Below are 17,190 nucleotides of genomic sequence, written 5' to 3'. Positions count from 1 at the left end.
TATGAAGTTTAGCTGGTGCCTCAGTGGATTGATGACCTAAAACTTTGCGGGCATCTGGGAGTGGAGATGGATGTCATCTTTCTGCAGAAGAGGCAACCGACACAGCTTATCAGTGATTACAGAGGACCAAATGAAGGGCCAGGGAGTGATGCTGCATGGGTGAGATCATATTTTGAAATCTGCGTAGCATTCCTTGTGCAGTGCTCAGATGCTGGCTTGCAGCTGTGTCCCTGCACGAGAGCCAGAGACATACACCCATGCCCACCCAAAATCCTTCATTCACCATGTGCTGGTTCTTCTCCATCATCTGACCTGGGGCTCAAATCAAACCTGATTTCTGCAAGGAAATCACAGTTGTGAGCACGTGCTGGTGCTTAGCCAACATTGAGGCTTCACTTGGTGGGAGGGGAGCCATGGAGAAGCAACCAGCATCCAGAACTGTTCTGCTAATCTTAACTAATGGAGCAACCTTTGACAAGAGGCATCTTAAGAAGGAAAAATAATTTTATTTTGTACGAGCCAGGTATCACTCAGGCACAGCACAGGCATTCTCCTCCTAGTTTTACTCATTCTTTCCTATCGGGAAGCTTCAAGGTGTGTCTGCACGTGGTCTGTCCAAAAATATTTGTGGTCACAAAGAGTTGGGGAAGCTCGCTATTCTCATAGTGTCTTCTGGGTTGTTCTTATTAATGGCAGCCATGTGGCTGGCTTGTGAATGTGTCTTTTACACATTTCAAAAGTTACCGTGAAATGTGTTTGTCTCTCCTTTTGTCCCACCTGTGTGAGTCATTAGGTAAAACTGCTGATTAACTCACTGCTCTTTAGTCTCTTTCTGGGTGTAGGCTGTTGTATTTAGGTTGTCCTTTGTTTTTCTCAATCTGGGTGTTTCTGTAAATAGAAACTGCAGATAGTTGTGCCAGAGACTTTATGATCTACTAATTTAGATGCCATTAACGCTTGCTTTTCTTTCATGGCTTTTTCTTCCACTTCTTCCTGTTCTCCCACATCCACACATTTCCACTTTTGCTCTATCCATACCAAGACTGATATTTCTGCTACAGCTCATCACAGAGTTGTGTGCAATGTTTCTGCTAAACTTGGGATCTAATGGGTCTGGGAAGGCAGAGGAATGAAATAAGTGCTTGATGTTATTTTCTATTGGAAAAATTTCCTGCCAGTTATGGCAGCAACTCAGGATTGTTTCAGCTTCACAGGGAGCAGTGCAAATATCAACTTCTAAAATTAAAGGTAGTTCACGTGAATGTGCAGAATCATGATAAAAGAAGCTCAGTACACCTGTGTTCTGGCTCTGCTTACACACTTGTCTCCTTCAAAGAATAGGTGTAGAAAGGTGGTTGTTCACTTTCTCACCCTGCTGCCCAAGGAAATGCCTGGGCAGGCTGCAGATGGCCCAGTGGGATAGACTTGCACCCAAACAATCAAAAGCAGAGATTCACTGGCTTGCCAAATGACATGGTATTCCTGAAGAGGAAGGAGTTCCAGCTTCACACAGGGATGGAAAAAGGAAGTGGTTGAACGGTCATTTATTCTAGAGGAGACATATATAGGAATCTACCAGAGAGAAATGTGGGCTTTCCTGGAAAAAAAAAAAAAATCAGTCCTTTGTCATCTCATGCTATACTAAAACATAAAAATAAGAAAAATGACCTGTCCTTACAAGGAGGTTAGAGATACTAATTAATGTTTGTGAAGCACTAAGTAGTATAGCAATAAATTACATGGGTGATCCTATGAGGATGTTACTAATTGTGTATTCAGGCCAGAGTTTGAATAGGATATAGTAAATGAGGCATGAGGCCGTGCACTTAGCAGTGAGGATAAAACAAGCTAATGAATCGTTGCTCGTTAAATGTATGCCACCCATGTGCACAGAAAGGCTAAAGGTACTGTGTAAAAAGGTACATGTTATCCTGTAATTGAAGGTTTTACAGTGCATGTAAGAGTTACAAATTTAATTTGTCTGGGAAACTTTAAATCAGGCATTTTCTATCCTTGGAAACACAACTTTGCAACCCTGACACTTTTTGAATAGAGGCTTTTTATGGAATTCAGTAGAAATTGTTTAAATATTGTGTTTCCCCTGCTTGTTTTGCCACAGTTGGCACTGAGCTCCTTCTCCCATGCTGCCTTCGCCATCTGGAACAGACTAAATGGCTTTCTGAGTTGCCTTAAATCCCATCACCAAATCCTATCTTCCAGGCCTGTAATTCACGTCCATCTTTCTCATAGGAGAACTCAGTCCCATTTCTTGACCAAGCTTGGCTCCATTAAACTTAGATCCCTGTCAGGTCTTGCCTTTTTTTCTCTATTGCATTTTTATACCACAAAGACATGAATCTATAAGATGTTAATACATCTGCCTACATTTATTAAGGTAAAATGAGACCATCAGGGATTTAGTATTCTGAAGTTTTCCACGTCAGATTAATTAGTTCAGAGAAGTGTTTAGTTCAGTCTAAATTAGGTTTTAATGAAATGGCAGCAAACTGACTGACTATCTATGGAAACTCAGACTGACTGTTCTCTTTCTAAAGAAATTGGAATTCCAGTACCCTGTTGAAGATAAAGGTAAATGAAAAGCAGGGAATCAGATTGCATCCAGAATTGGATATCATCCAATATGTTTCAGTTTGGTATCGTAGATATATTATAAATACAGGCAACAGGAAATAAATATCCAACAGTAAAATGGATATTAATCAAGTGCAGTACTGATACCTAACTTTCCCCCATGCTCAGCTTGTACCATTTCTTTATGTTTAGGTGGAGCTTGAGTGACTTTAGTCATATATACCTTTGATCGGTCTAAAAATCCCCTTGCTTTGCTTTTAAAGGAACAGTTAAAAAAATGTAGAGCTCGTGCCCAGTGAGGGGTCGTTGTGCCTTCGGGATGGAGGTGTGTGTTAATATTACAACTGTATCATGAACCAAGTTCATCCAAGGAGACCAATTTCACCATCGAGTTCCCCTCTCTGCAAAAATTTCAATAGCACCTGGCGGCAGTTTCTCCACACTGCTCCACCCATTCCATCCCCCTTAGCAGGTGCTTACAGCTGCAGATCGTTTGTATGGGGAATCACTGCTCTGAGCAGCAACTGTATTTTACCCTTTCATTTCTGTACTGGCATAACCTCTGTTAGGATGTGAATATAACTCCTCAGTTTCCTCCAATCCTACCCCCAGTCATCTGTCCATGGGGTCGCCAGGCATCTTTCCACACCTGTGGCACAATGATCTTTCTGATCAGCACTTTAAATAATGGCTTTCTAATATAGGGTAGAAATGCAGGGGATATTTTGACAAGTGCATCCACAGAAAGTGGAGATGGCACTTGGTGTCCTTTGATCTTTTGTTTCTAATTTGTTTTTACGCTAATTGTTCTAGTGTTTTGTTCCTTTACATCATTTATCCACCATTACTTGATAATATATTAGGTTATTTTGTTTTCCACTAAATTTAGTATCTCAAACATTTTGGTTCTTCTCGTCACTCTGAATTTGTCAAATTGCCACCAGTGTGATCCCTCTCTGCTTTGGATAAGGCTGGTGGAGTGATGGTATTATCTCCACCCTCCTGAGCCTCTGTGGCTTGGCAGAGATCAAATGGTCACATCCTGCGATTTTTCCTGGGACCACAGAACCAGTGATTCTTCAGACACTAAAAACTCTCTTAAATGTGAGATTCTCAGCCTGAGAAAAGGCATTCATTCATGTACCATGCAAATTCAAAATTAATTTATATGATATTCACTGTGGTCTGTGTTCTTTTAAAAAGAAAATAACATTAAGACAGCATAGAGATGAAATTGAAAGAAAGGAAACCAACCCTTCCCTGCTGACAAGCTAATTTTCAGTGCTTGAAGAATTACAGAGTGAAGTAAAATTATTTTATTGCCTTCTTTCATCATTATGCCACAGTACTAATTATGCTCCTGGTGTTCTAAAGTTTATAATGCTATTTCCTGTCACTGAGTTCCTATTTCTTTATTAAATTAATTATTTAAACACATACTTTATGCTGCTAGTGAGGCCCTGGTAGCAGACTATCATCTTACAATGACACCAGTGGGTAAGTTTTCATCCACTGCAAAGATAGAAATGATGGAACAATGGCTGTATAGAATAGAAACCATAGAAAAGTGATTAATATTTTTCAGAATGATCAGCATATGCTGCCACAGAGTGAATATGAAATCATCACATTTTAATATGGAAAACTGATGACGTCTAGAGCATAAATAATAAAAGTTACACAAACATATCTTGGCATGCATACAAGAGACTAGAGTATGGAAGGCACTATACATCCTAAAGGATACTTGCTTTGCTGCAATCACTGCTTTGCATAGACTTCAGGAGGAGTGACCTTTCATTTCAGCCACTACTCCCAGCTGACTTCAGAAAGATCTAAGGAATTTCAATCAAGAAATGAGCAAATCTGTGATAAAGATGGACCCACTGCCACAGCTCTGATAAGCTCAGGGCTTAACATGGAACAAAGGGTCATTGCTGTCTGGTCTGGGAAGTGTTAGCAAACTGCTTGTGAGTGTAGGCAAGCTTAATAATGACAACCGGCTTCAAGGTGCCTCCCAATCACTGCTAGAAGGAGAAGTATGAAATATGACTCTGTTCTTGTTAAGAGTATAATAAAGTTATGGACAGAGAGAATACAAAATTGAAGGATTAACCACCAAGGAGAAACAGTCCCTCATGGGAACCATGCTTGTGCTACTAAAGGGAGTGCCTTATGGCAATTTAATCAAATGGCCAACTGCAATAAGTCTTCAAAAACATTTTAATGTAGTCCTTAAAGCAATGTTGTACCTTTTCCCCAAGGCTCCTAGAAGCCTTTTGGCAGCTGGGGATTTCCGCACAGAAGCCACCCCTGTGGCACCTCTAGGATTGGAGCTGCCAAAGGTGATGGCAAAGGGTTTGGCACTGCTGGCTGAAATGCATCTGGGGATGTGCTGGGGAGAAGTCCTTGGCCAGGGAGGAGTGGTGAGTTACTGCAGCTCCTTTGCTCTGTTGGAACAAAGAGAGGCAAGTTAGGGACCAGGGCTGGAGGTTAGCAAACGCTGAGCCCATAGGAAATTCCAGCATTAAGACTAAGGCTCTGCTATTAAGGAACGCATTTACACCTGAATGAGGTCTCCAAACATAGGATGCCTGTCATCAGTGCACTCACCTGGCAAAATTTAGTGGTGCACGTTCCAACCATACTTTCAGCAATTGTCACAGGCTTGTTTGCAGACACGGTCAGACCTGACTTTGGAATCTCTACTTCCATATCCGTATTTTTCTCTCCATTCAAGGATTACAGGTGCCACTCCCGATAAAGCCATTGGAAATCACACCCAAATATTTGGGAACAGAAACCTAGCCTGATCACTTAAAGCCAATGTAGCGTTTTCCCAAAGTCTTTCAGATAAAATCAGAAAGTTGTTTACGTTTTAAATAAATTGATGGTAGACTGTTTTATTTTTAAGGAAAAAGGTTTTTTTCTTTTTTTTTCCTCTCAGTAATTACAAAATTTCTGGTATTGACTGAAACAGTACATAAGTGAGGCAGATCATGGAAGAAAAAATTTTAAGAGCTTTGTCACTGTCTTTCCTGTCCTATTACTCAACTTAAGTGTTCAACCTCTTCTGTGTGAAGACCACTAGGTTAGACAAATCATTGTAGTGATTTTGTCATACAAGCAAATGCTTAAGGCAAATTTAGATCATCAGAATAATTTCCCATTTTTCCTACATTTATAGATAGTTTGTATCTTATTTTCTGTCCCGTTGCTAATTATCTTAAAAGGGGCTTTGTAATAGAAAAGGATTTTTGTCACCGAACCAGTCATTTTTCTGGCACACTGCACTGCTAGTAATGCAATTGCTTAACTAAAAATTGGTGCAGCTTTAACATCATAACATAATCACTCATTTCTTTGCCTTTCATTCTAATAATGTAAGACATAATGAACTCTTGGTAGATATAGTAATATCCCATAAGTATTTCTATAGGATTTATGTTGTCATTTAATATTATTTCAAAGGAAAAAACATAATTCTTGCCATTTTGCTCAGCTACCCATTTTGTGATTTTTTTGTTCTCCTACTATCACTGAAAAGAAATGATCAAATTAACCATTTTAACAAGCATTTGCTAGTTGTGCCTACATACTATTCATTTAAATGACTTGTGAAATCAATCAAATCATGGGGCCTAGTCTTCTTTCCCTGAATAATGACTTCAAGGAAGATCCACCTCCTCTCCGGGAAAGAATGGATAGCTGGGAATGCTCAGGGGAATAAAAGGATTTAAAGCACCGCACATAAAAGGCTGAGTAGAGGAGTCTTTGAAAATAAATGCAGGCTTCAACAAAGGATGAGAAAGAAAAGGGTACAGAGGGAGGGGCTTGATGTAGATATGGACAGTGCATACAGAAGAGGCTGATGAGGAGATGCATAATACCCCAATCGAATGAGCTGTAGGTGCTGAGCTATAGGCTGAGGAAAATGCATTTTGATGAGGGGCATAGGATATGCAGAGACTGGCTGTGGCTGATGGGGTAATGAAGAGACCTCAAAAGGAAGCCAGTCTGGAAAATTAACCTAATTCTCTTAAAACAAAGCGTTTGCATTTCCACTAGTATGCAATGAGCTGTTCTTCACAATCAAAAAATTATGAAGCTGAGAAAAAGAGATGAGGTCCATTTAATATTTTAAAAATCACAACAACTCTTTTTCCCATATCCCTTATTTAGGGTTAATTGAATTAAAAGGTGCCCAGTTTGTCATTAACCCAGAGTGGTGAAAAGAATCATAATATTACCTCACAGTTACACAGCTTCTGCCTGGATTTTTGCATTGGTAGCAAAGTCTTTCTGGAAGATTTTCTTAGAGCAGGACTGAAGTAGCTGTAGCATTTCTAGTGAGTGTTTACATGCACTTCTCCAGAAAACAAACAAACATAGAAATGATAAAAGAAGATGGTGAGTAATATTCTTAGATTAGCATCCTTAGAGTTCAAAACATTAAAAAAAAAATTAAGCTATTTTTTCAGTTTTTGTTGTTTCAGTAAGTTGTTGGTGGGTTAAACATGTAATTAAAAAGGAATGCACACATGGTTAATACTTTTAATTGTGTCAGAGCTAACAACTTTGTGGAGATATGCAAGATCATCATCACCGCCTGACAAAATTCCAATCATGTATATTCAGCCACCCCCAATTATTGAAGTAACAGTTGAGTCATGAGACTTACTCATGGATATTTGGCATTACTCTCCACTGACATTACCTATCAGACCAGACCAGTCATGGGTCTGACCAAGTACTGCAATGACAATGTTTTTCTAGGAGTGTTTGTGATGCTTTGTGAAGATCATGTTTGAGCAGTTCAGTAATTTTGGTCTGGAAGAATAAAAATGCCACTGTTGCTCCATAATACTTTGTTGAGACTCAAATGCTGCAGTGTTTTCTGAATATAAGATACAAATTTTAAAATAAATGTAACGCTTGGGACTCTGCTGACTGTGACAGACAGGATAACCAGTGGTGAGTGCTTTTGGATGCTGAAGGGCATCATCAAGGCCATCTTCTGTGAGTTGGTGCCATACTTTCACCATCCTCACATGAGATTTCAGAACCCAGAGCCATGTCCAAGTAAATGACTGCCATTCTTTAGAGTCTTGCAGCCTCTGACCATTATTCCTTGGTCACTAATTCCTTTGAGGTGAGCAAGTATGCCACAGGTAAAGAGGGTATGGAGATTTTGTCCTCAGTAGTGCTGTGGGTGACATCTGAGAAGTTCTTCAAGACTTTAGTCTCCAAGACTTCTGAGAAAGAAGCTTTGATAAGATTCTTATCTTATTCTTCTACTTCCAGCCTACTGCAGCTACATACATAAGGCTTTGCTCAACCTCTGAGACTGCCACTGGGTTATTGTGCCCCTTGAAAAACTCCACTTTCTATCATAGTACACATTTGTTGGAAATGTAATTTCTTTGAGGTTGCAGACTGGAATTACTTGAGTGTTTTTGGCAGGTGTGAGAGGACACTTCCAGTGTGGTAGAGGAGATAGAAGTGTGGGGAAAATACAATACAAAAACGATGGGTTCAGCAGCAAAAGACAGAAAAATGAGAAAGGAAGGGTTTCAGATCTAAAATACGGATGACTGAGGATAAAGCAGGATGGATAGACACTGCTAAATTGATTGAGGATAGGAAGTTGGCAACAAATAGGAAGATACATGCACTACCTGACTATGCAACCTCCTTCATGCTCTGAGGCCACTCTTCAGGGTCTGACAGCTTTGGGGAATGCATGTACCTTAACTACATAGGGGAGGTTCTTGTCATGGAAAGTGCACATGAGGATTTAGGACCAATTACTCCATTGAGTGTTGGAATGCTGTAGAGTTCTGGTTTCATGCAACAGGAATCTGCTTTGTGCACATCAATATCACTTTGAGAAACCAGTTAATATGTGACAAATGGGTACAGTCTGGGTATTTGCTTCAAAACTACCCTATTGCTGTGAACTGAATTACTAAGTTAGCAGAATGGCTGTGCATGTAAGTGCATGAATATGTCTCTTCATGACCATGAGCAAGATTATTATTATTATTTATTTTCCTTAAGGGTTGAAAAGGCACATGATTAAAAAGAAATAATATGATTACAGCTTATGGTTTCTGGCTTTCTGCAAAATGGAGAAAATGAAAAAGAACATTTTGTTAACAGGACAGCTTTGCAACAATACAAAGAACTGCATTCATACTTTGCTTTTCTGCCATGTTGTAAATATTTCAACCCCAAATAAGTTCGTGTAGTAGCTGACAAATGTATTGATTTCGTAAGTATAAATCTTTGAGCAATGCCATATGCTATTTTTTTTTTAAGACCAAATGAATTGAAAGATCTGCAGCCCTGAGGAAGGAAGGAAATAGTAACCATCTGTGAAAATTGATTTCTGTATTTACACCATAATGGTGAATTATCTGCATGTCCTTTGATTAAAGGTTAACTTTTGTTGGTTCCCTAAACGCTAAAGAATACAGTTTAAGGCTTCAACTTAGCAGTGTCTGAAGCTCTGCAGAACTGACACTGGTAGGCCATAGCATCTTGAAAATAAGCCCTTTTGTAGTTTTCATGGGAGTAATTTTCTTTCATGTACTAGTACTGCTAAGTTTAGCTTGTGGTTAGGTCTCTCAAACCATGGCCAGATGAGCAGCTGTGGCTGGGAACAGACTTCCCTGCTCTTGCCCTGCACCTGTGTCCTGTCCACCAGCTGTGATCTGGAAGCTGTGGAGCTGGTTGAGACGAGGGTCAGGGGTTTTCAGCAGCAGTGGAGATCCACTCTTGTGCCTGTCTAGCTCCCAGACTAGCCTGAATCTCAGCATCCCTTAGCACACACAGTTCACTTTGTTTCTGTTGGGACCCTGTCCGAACTATGCCCTTTGATAAAGAAATTTCATCTTCGTGAAGGCTTCAGACATCTTCTACAGTAGATCTCCTTTTTCTTATCATGCATCCTACTATAACTCATGCAGTAAAACTAGCAGGGGAGACTTGGATTAGTTTAATATGTGATGCAGCTTTCAGGAACCCCCAGAATATAGCAACATCATCTTCCGTCAGTAATGATCATGAAGGCAGTCTCAAATGCAGGATTTGGATTGCCTATTGAGGATTGCACCTGTTTGTTATCTCATTTGTGAAAAGTAGAGATCTGAAAGATGAATTAACACCTTTTGCTCCTCAGTGCAGAACTATTCTCTGTATTTGATTCTTCTCCTAGCCTATCATATAGAAAAGCTCATAAAAATGGCACCAAGACAGTTCACTGTTAATGAGTATTTTTTGATGTAATATTTCACTACATTTTTAAGGGTGAATTTATAGCTGATCACACATTTTTTCCTAGTGAAGATAGGCTATAAAGTAACATCTGGCAAAAGGAGTTTTCCTGTAACTTCTTTGTTTTGTGGAAGATGGTTCTGTGCACCATCTCCTGAGAATTCTGAGCTGAGCAAGACTAACCAATAAACGTAACTGTAGCAGAGATCTGGACTGAGAGCAATGCCCTCACAATAAGAAACCCATAGAAGCTGTTGCAGCAAGACGAGATACGGTTTGCAGAAGTTCTGAACCTCAGTTATATTTATCCCACAAGCTGTCACCAGTGTGGCCATGCTGTGAAGAAGCACAATACCTAAGATGGATTGGTAGAGAACTTTACTGTAATTTCACTGCAACATCAAATCTTCAAAAAATATGTGTACAGATATTCCTATGTCTCTGTCACTCCACTATTTTATTGAGCTAAAGTCATGGCCCTTCAGTTTCTCTCAGCAGTCCACTAAGCAGAAACATGGGATCCAAGAAAAATTCTACCTAAGAAAGGGGTAGAGATGGAGGATTATCGAACTGAAGTGTGTGAGGCAGGGAGTGGCAGAAAGAAGCTCCTTTTTGGTACGGTTTGTCACTTTTATTCCTCTGTGAGCTAATGCCTTTCTCTGTTCATGCTTCACTGATTCTCTCTCCCACTAGGCTCAAATTCTGCCTCTCAGCAGTCAAGGGGTATGGGTAATAAATCCTGAATGCAGGCAAGGGGTGCTTAAGATCAGGAATGTCAGTCTGCAGGATGAACCAAAAAGCTGGATACCCTGGCTGAAGTCTGCCAAGGCTCAGAGGAGCACAGCAGCATGCCAGATCCTCCCTGGATTTGAGTGTATCAGCCTGGTAAGTGCCCAGAAAGAGGGCCCAAACTGCAGTGCTGCTTTTGTGGTACACTATCACTACTACAGTGGTTTTACTATAGAACTCGTCTCAAAACCAAATCAGATTCCCAAGCTAATACAGGACAAAGCCTTGAAGACAAATAACAATGTATTTTAATAGTGCATTTCTTTTTACCAGCAAACATGAAAAAAAGGCACAGTGATTCCAGATTACAATGTTAGAGATGCATTAAGAACATCTGTCATTATGACAGAATCATAAATCATTGTGCTGAAATCCTGACACGCCTTTTCTTCATTGGCAAAGTAATTTTTTAAAATGGGATATAATTAAGTTGCTTAGAGCCACATATTACCTATTTTAAACCTATTTTTTTTTTCATGTGAAAACTGTCAGATGAAACACACTGGTTTTGTTTTGTTTTTAAATGAAGTTAATAAAAGAACCTGACCACTGTTTATCATAGCAATTGAAAGCTCTGCTAGGAACTGTCCCATGTGAAGAAATTATAAGGAAAATAAACCTGTGAGTAAGCGAAACCATGCTGTAGGTGCACCAGCAAACCATCCTGACATGGAAGACAGATAAGTAGTAAGAGACCAGTATATCTGTATCAGGAATTCTCCAGTGACTTGAATATCAAAAAGGAAATCCTACAAAGAGTGAAATCAAGGGCATATAAGATGATGGGTAATAAAGCAGTGGCATAAACATCTAGGGATAAAACTAGAAAGAATCAGTCACAAAATGACTTACAACTTTCCTGGAGCATAAAATGGAAGAAAGAGAGGTTCTTAAATACCATGAAGTTAGAGGAAGAGAAGGGCAGAGGCACAAATAACAGGTACCCAGAGTTGAGGGAAATGTTTATTAATTTTGCTACTTTCTTCACATACACATAAACATTAATGATAGGTATTTAACAATGCTATTTTTTTAACAGAATGACATATGCCAGAGTAGGGGAAAAAAGTAAAAGAATGTTTGAGTAAGTCAGACGTACGCAAGCCTCTAGCGCTTGCTGAAATTCACTTAATACCCACTGGCCTCTTGACTTACCTCTGAGAGTTCCTGAAAGAGTGGATAAGTCACCAGGGCCTACAGCAACTATGTAGCCTAAGATGGAAATACAGTCAGCATCATACCTACAATATTTGGTAATTATCAGAAATCTGACGTTACAATATACATTTTGAATAATTTTAAACAAACTATTTTAAACCAAACACCCACTTGGTTTAAAGCCTTGCTCTTCATTAATTCTTCCCATTGTGGCACCTGGGTTTTAAAAAAGGAAAAGAAAAAAAAATTTAGTAAGGTTTTTGTTTCTTAAATTTGGCATTCTCAGCAAGCTTAGATTTCAACACCCTTAAGAAGTTGTTGGCTGTTTGCAGGGTTATAACTGCTCCTGCTTTTAAAAATGGGAAAGGAAGAACCTAGGGAATTACAGAGTACTCTGCCTAATGTCAATACCGAGAAAGATAATGAGACAAATTATTGAGAAGTAAATTCATACACGCCATGAGAAGAAGGTGATAAGAAGCGTCCAACACGAATTTGTCAAACTAATCTAATTTCCTTCTTGAATAAGGCAACTGGTCCAATAGATAAGGAAAAGCACTTCAAATGACTGTATGTAAGACCCAAGATGTATCTTGACCTGAGTAAGGCTTTGACATCGTCCTGTATGCTCATAAATGAACTGGGGAAAGCTTTTCCATTTGAAATCACCCCTAATTCAATCCACTGTCAAAAGTAAACCTAATACCTGGCTGTTGGTAGCTGCACTTGGAGATGTCTTGCACAGCTCCTAACGGATACACATCTGTTAACATTTCAATATAGACTTAGATGACAGAATTTGAAATCATTATAAGCTTGGTAGGTGACAACATGTAAAGATTTGCAAAATGTGCTCAAGGACAGAATTAGAATTCAAAAATGTCCTGATACGTTGTGAAATCCAACATGAAAAATTTGAACAAAGGCAATCGCAGAGGGCTACATTTGGGAGGATGAAATCAAAAGCGTAACCACAAAATGCCACTGCAGATAAAGATCTAATGATTAATGAAGGCCATGAACGAGCCAACAGTGTGATACTGCTGAGGAAAAGAGATAAATGTAATTCTAGATTTTCTTGAATTGTCTGCTCAAAACAGTGTATGTTAGATGGGATAATTAGCATGCTCTTCTTGGCACTGGTGACGCCTCAGCTAAAATACTGTTTTACTCTGAGGCACCATAATTTCAGAAAGATGTAGATCAGCTGGAAGCAATCCAGAGATCAACAAGGATGAAGATTGGAAAATTGGATCCATAAAGCAAGGTTGCAAGTTCTAGTTTTGTTTTAATCTTTAAGAAAAAAAAGGTTATATGGTGTTCAACAGTCTTTGAGTACATAAAAGGCTATTACAAAGAGGGTAGTGTTATGTTTTTTCATGCCCCCTAATGACACACAGAATGTCAAGGAAACCTTTTTCAGCTGTACTATAATAAGCATTACAGTAACACATTCTAACTAGAAGAAAAGATTATTGCTGGAATATATTACCCAAGAAGGTTGTATAATACTTGCCATTATTGATTTTAGATACAAATCAGAAGGACTGTCATCTCAACTTATCAAGACAGTTGTGGACTTTCTTTGAAGTTAGGAGATGGACCAGGTGCGTGTTTTGTAGCAGGTGGCTGAGATCACTGGAACTGGGACAGAGCATACAAATTATTACAGGGTAATCCGTAACATATTTTCACTAAGAAAGCACTTGAAAATTCCATGTGTGGTTTTGGGCATAGTCAATTGCTGTTATGGAATATTGAACAGTTGTTCTCTGGTTTTGTTTTTTTTTTAAACATCTTTCCTTTGATTTTGTGTTGTGGGATTTTTGGTTTGTTTTACCTCAGGAAGGCTTGGTACAGCTTTGATTAAAAATATTGAGGAATAAGAAATTACATGACCCCTTGAGATCCCATCCAAATCTATATTTCTATGATTCATGTGCAACCTACTGTCTTTTTCTAAGCTGTTGAAGAGCTTTCCAAGCACAAGTTAATTATTAAACTAGTTCTTTTCCCAGGGCAGTAATGACCTAATCATTTATGATAGTACTCAAATAAGGAATTAAACAAACATATCCAGAATAAACACAGATCAAATAATCTTTGCCAATGGAAAAGGACAAAATCTTGTTTTCATGCCAGTGGGTCTGCAAAACAACGGCACAGATACAGATGTCAGTAAAACTAACAAATGCAGACTTCTCAACCTGTGAGAAATTCTCTGTTTTAGTAATTCTTTTTATTCAAAATTCTAGGATGTTTTTCTATTTTGGAAAATCAGAAGAATGGGAATGAGAAAAAATGCAAGTGTTTTGAAAAGGTTGGAAGGTTTTGAGGGCTTGAATTACAACTGAACATTTCAACATTCAAAACCCAAAATGTTGCAGTCATGGTCTACCATATAAATATCTATCTATCTATCTATCTATCTATCTATATATATATATCTTAGCTAGGGGAGCACAGAGCCCTCGTATACACAAGAAAATGCCAACCAGAATTACTGTGCAAGTAAAATAGCATTCTGCAGTATGATATTTTTTGTGTTAGCTCAAAATAAATCTCTTTAAAATCATACTCACAAAGGAAAACTGAGCAAACCCATTTATTTTTCTATTTTTTTTAAATTACTTAAAACTAAGGTTTTTTTTCAGAAAATATACTCTTTGCTAGAAATTCAAACCCATATAAAACTTCTGAAAAATTCTAGTCACTAATAAGTATGAAAAGAACTGGCTCAAAAATGTTTTCTAGAGGAATCTGTGCTCATCAGAGTGGACTGTAGTGTTGACCAAAATATGACTGTGAACTGGAAGTGTTTGCAGTCACCACTGTTATTTTAGTCTAGTAAAAAGATGATCCTCAAAGATAGGATCAGGGTTATGACTTCCCAGAAATTCAGAAATATTTTTAGGTTTGGTGTTTATAGGCTATACTTCAGTGAATATCCACTGGTTCTTTTGTTTTTTTAAAACTATACATAACGTTTAGACACCAGAAAAATTATTTCATACTGCACAAGAATTTTCTCTCTTATGAAAAAAACACTGGAGCTTGTGAATTTTGCTGTGCAAATGGGTAAATACTGACATAATAAATCTGGCTTGCATCAGGTAAATCATTAGACACCCTACCCTTGGATCAACACTTGCAGAATTTCAAGGACCCTGGGACAAACATGTCAGGTGTCAAGGACAGGCTTAATCGCAAAGCACAGGGAGGGACAATTAGACAATGGGGGTTGGGGTAGATGACCTTTAAAGGTCTGTTCCAAACCAAGCTCTTCTATGATTCTATGACCCAAGAGAAGAGAACTCAGCTGAGCTGAGCTTGCTCAGGGCAGCCCCAGTGAGACGATTCCATTGCTGGGACCTGTAAATCTGAAGGTGGACTCTTTGGTTTGCAGGCCAGCGTGTTGGTACAGCCCCACTGCACACGCCAACAGACTAAAGTGTCTTAAGCGGCTTAAATAGCTTTAAGCAGCTTTGAAGACTTAGATACTTTAAGCTTATAAAGCAGTTTAAGCTGCTTAAACCACTCTAGGACTTTAACAAGGGCCCCACGATGCCGCTCCTTGCCTGGTGAGTGAAACAAAGCTGGCTGCAGCTCCCTCGCCATCGGCTGGAAGGATGGCTCTGCAGGGTTGCCACAGATCCAGCCAGGAATCTGCTGATACTGACATACTTTTTCAGTGATGATGTATAAAATAATGCATCATATACTTTCTCCCCTTGGTTAACTCATTGTTACTTTCTTTTCTTTTAGCTACTTCACTTCCCCAGCCCCCTCTGGGCATTTTTTTTCCTATTTTCGGCCATTTAGCTCAGGTTCTTTCAGTATCTCTTTTCTGTCTAATTAATTCTTCCTAAAGAGATCAGTGGACTGCTCTTACTGCAGTGGTACACTTTCATGAAGAAAACACATCTCAATTCAGCCTATTCAACCCACAGAGCCGTGCTGGGGGTAATTGTTCATTTGTATCATGATGGTTTAACCTAAATCTAGAACTCTTTTTCTCAGAAGAAGAGCATGACTTGATAGAAGCATTGTGGAAAAACCCAACTGTGTAATCCCAGGAAGTACCAGTGGCAGTCATTAGGTTATCACCTACAAAATCAGGTAACCAGATGGGAGAGCATTGTTCATGAGAAGGACTACAATGCACCAAATCTGCGTCAGTTTCTGGCATTTTGGAGGTTTCAGAAAGGATGTAGGAGGAGGAACTCTGGGCACAGCTGTCCAGAAAAATGGGTAAATGTATGTTCCTACACTGAATCTCTTAGGGCTGGAAGGACTTTGCTTTCAGTTTTTACTTCATCTGTCTGAATTTGGGGTATGCTGTGCAAACCACAACTCATGTTGTTCTTACCAAAGGATGTAACACCCCCTTCCCCTTACACAGAAGACAGCAGCTGAGTGTAGGTTTGGTTTGGTTTAGTGACAACTCACTTTGAACTGCCATGCTAATAACTAGGCAGTGGTGATAATATACTGGAGCACTTGAGTTGGATGTGATGTCCTTGCTGCTGAGGATCCTCTTAGGCCTACATCATCCCATTTCTTTTGTGTTCGAATTCCCTTTCCAGTTGCTTTACAAAGAACATTCTCCACTTCTCTTTCATATCCTTCACCCATTTCCTGGGCCGTACTCTAACTTCTCAGGTGTTCTCTCTCTGCAGGCCTCAACTTACCTGGGCCCGTATTTTTCACAGGCTTATGGAGTCCCATCACAAGCACCTTCGCATATATCACACACTTCAATCACAATTTAGCTATGAAATGTAACTATAAAGCTTATCATACTCAAAAATGTGTTTGAAAGACTTGAGAGTGTAAGCAGGAAGAGCGATAATGGTCAGCCTTACTCACTGATCTATTTTTTTCCTGATTATCTATATTATATGTTCCTAAATGATGTTCCTTATCACCATTGTGTATTGAATACACACTATGTCCAATGTGACATAGTTTACAAGCATTACTTAACACTTTCATGAAGGCTTGCTTTGTACCAAATGCTGGGGTTTTTTTCCAATATTATGCTGAAAGCATGTTTGTCTCCATTTATATTGAATAAAATGATTTCTAGCATGATCTAGTCTTTTCAAGTCATCAATGCATTTTAATCTCTTCTCCCATTTATCCACCTATCAATTATTACTTCCTTCAAAATGTGTTTAAACCCCTACATATGATATCAATAGGATTCACCAGCGTGGTGAGTGATTGAATTTTTTTTTTCTTAAATATTGGTTCGATATGCTCCCATCAGACCACCACTGGTAGTTAATAGATATATTTGTAGTGGAGTGTTGGAACCATGGGAGCAGGGTTTGCTTGTGTTCATGACTTTTGTCTATATCATCCTCCTCA

At 39.0% G+C, this 17,190-nt stretch overlaps 2 long non-coding RNA genes across 6 annotated transcripts in view; one reads left to right on the top strand and one right to left on the bottom strand.

Moving 5' to 3' along the window:
- Nucleotides 1-486: 486 nt before the first annotated feature.
- LOC121675497 lies at nt 487-12,229 on the bottom strand. Of its 3 annotated transcripts, none has more exons than XR_006020086.1 (5): nt 11,989-12,229; nt 11,815-11,900; nt 6,843-6,958; nt 4,845-5,042; nt 487-1,597 (listed from the first exon to the last, which is right to left on the bottom strand). It is a non-coding gene; the product is annotated as an uncharacterized LOC121675497 (long non-coding RNA). The 3 variants fall into 3 exon arrangements; XR_006020087.1 differs by having other exon boundaries at nt 6,843-6,961; nt 11,815-11,871; XR_006020085.1 differs by having other exon boundaries at nt 11,815-11,871; nt 11,989-12,228.
- Nucleotides 9,911-17,190, top strand: part of LOC121675498 — a 24,034-nt gene continuing 16,754 nt past the window's right edge. For all 3 annotated transcript variants that reach the window (XR_006020090.1, XR_006020088.1, XR_006020089.1), the window contains exons 1-2: nt 9,911-10,755; nt 13,349-13,424. This is a non-coding gene — a long non-coding RNA (uncharacterized LOC121675498). The remainder of the gene's footprint in view (nt 10,756-13,348; nt 13,425-17,190) is intronic.

This window comes from Corvus kubaryi, unplaced genomic scaffold (genome assembly GCF_017639235.1).
Source record: "Corvus kubaryi isolate FWS band 111438036 unplaced genomic scaffold, C.kubaryi_AGA036_p1.0 74, whole genome shotgun sequence".
NCBI classification, from domain to species: Eukaryota; Metazoa; Chordata; class Aves; order Passeriformes; family Corvidae; genus Corvus; species Corvus kubaryi.
Note: the sequence above shows the minus strand (reverse complement) of the source record. Positions and strands in the feature narration are given on the sequence as shown.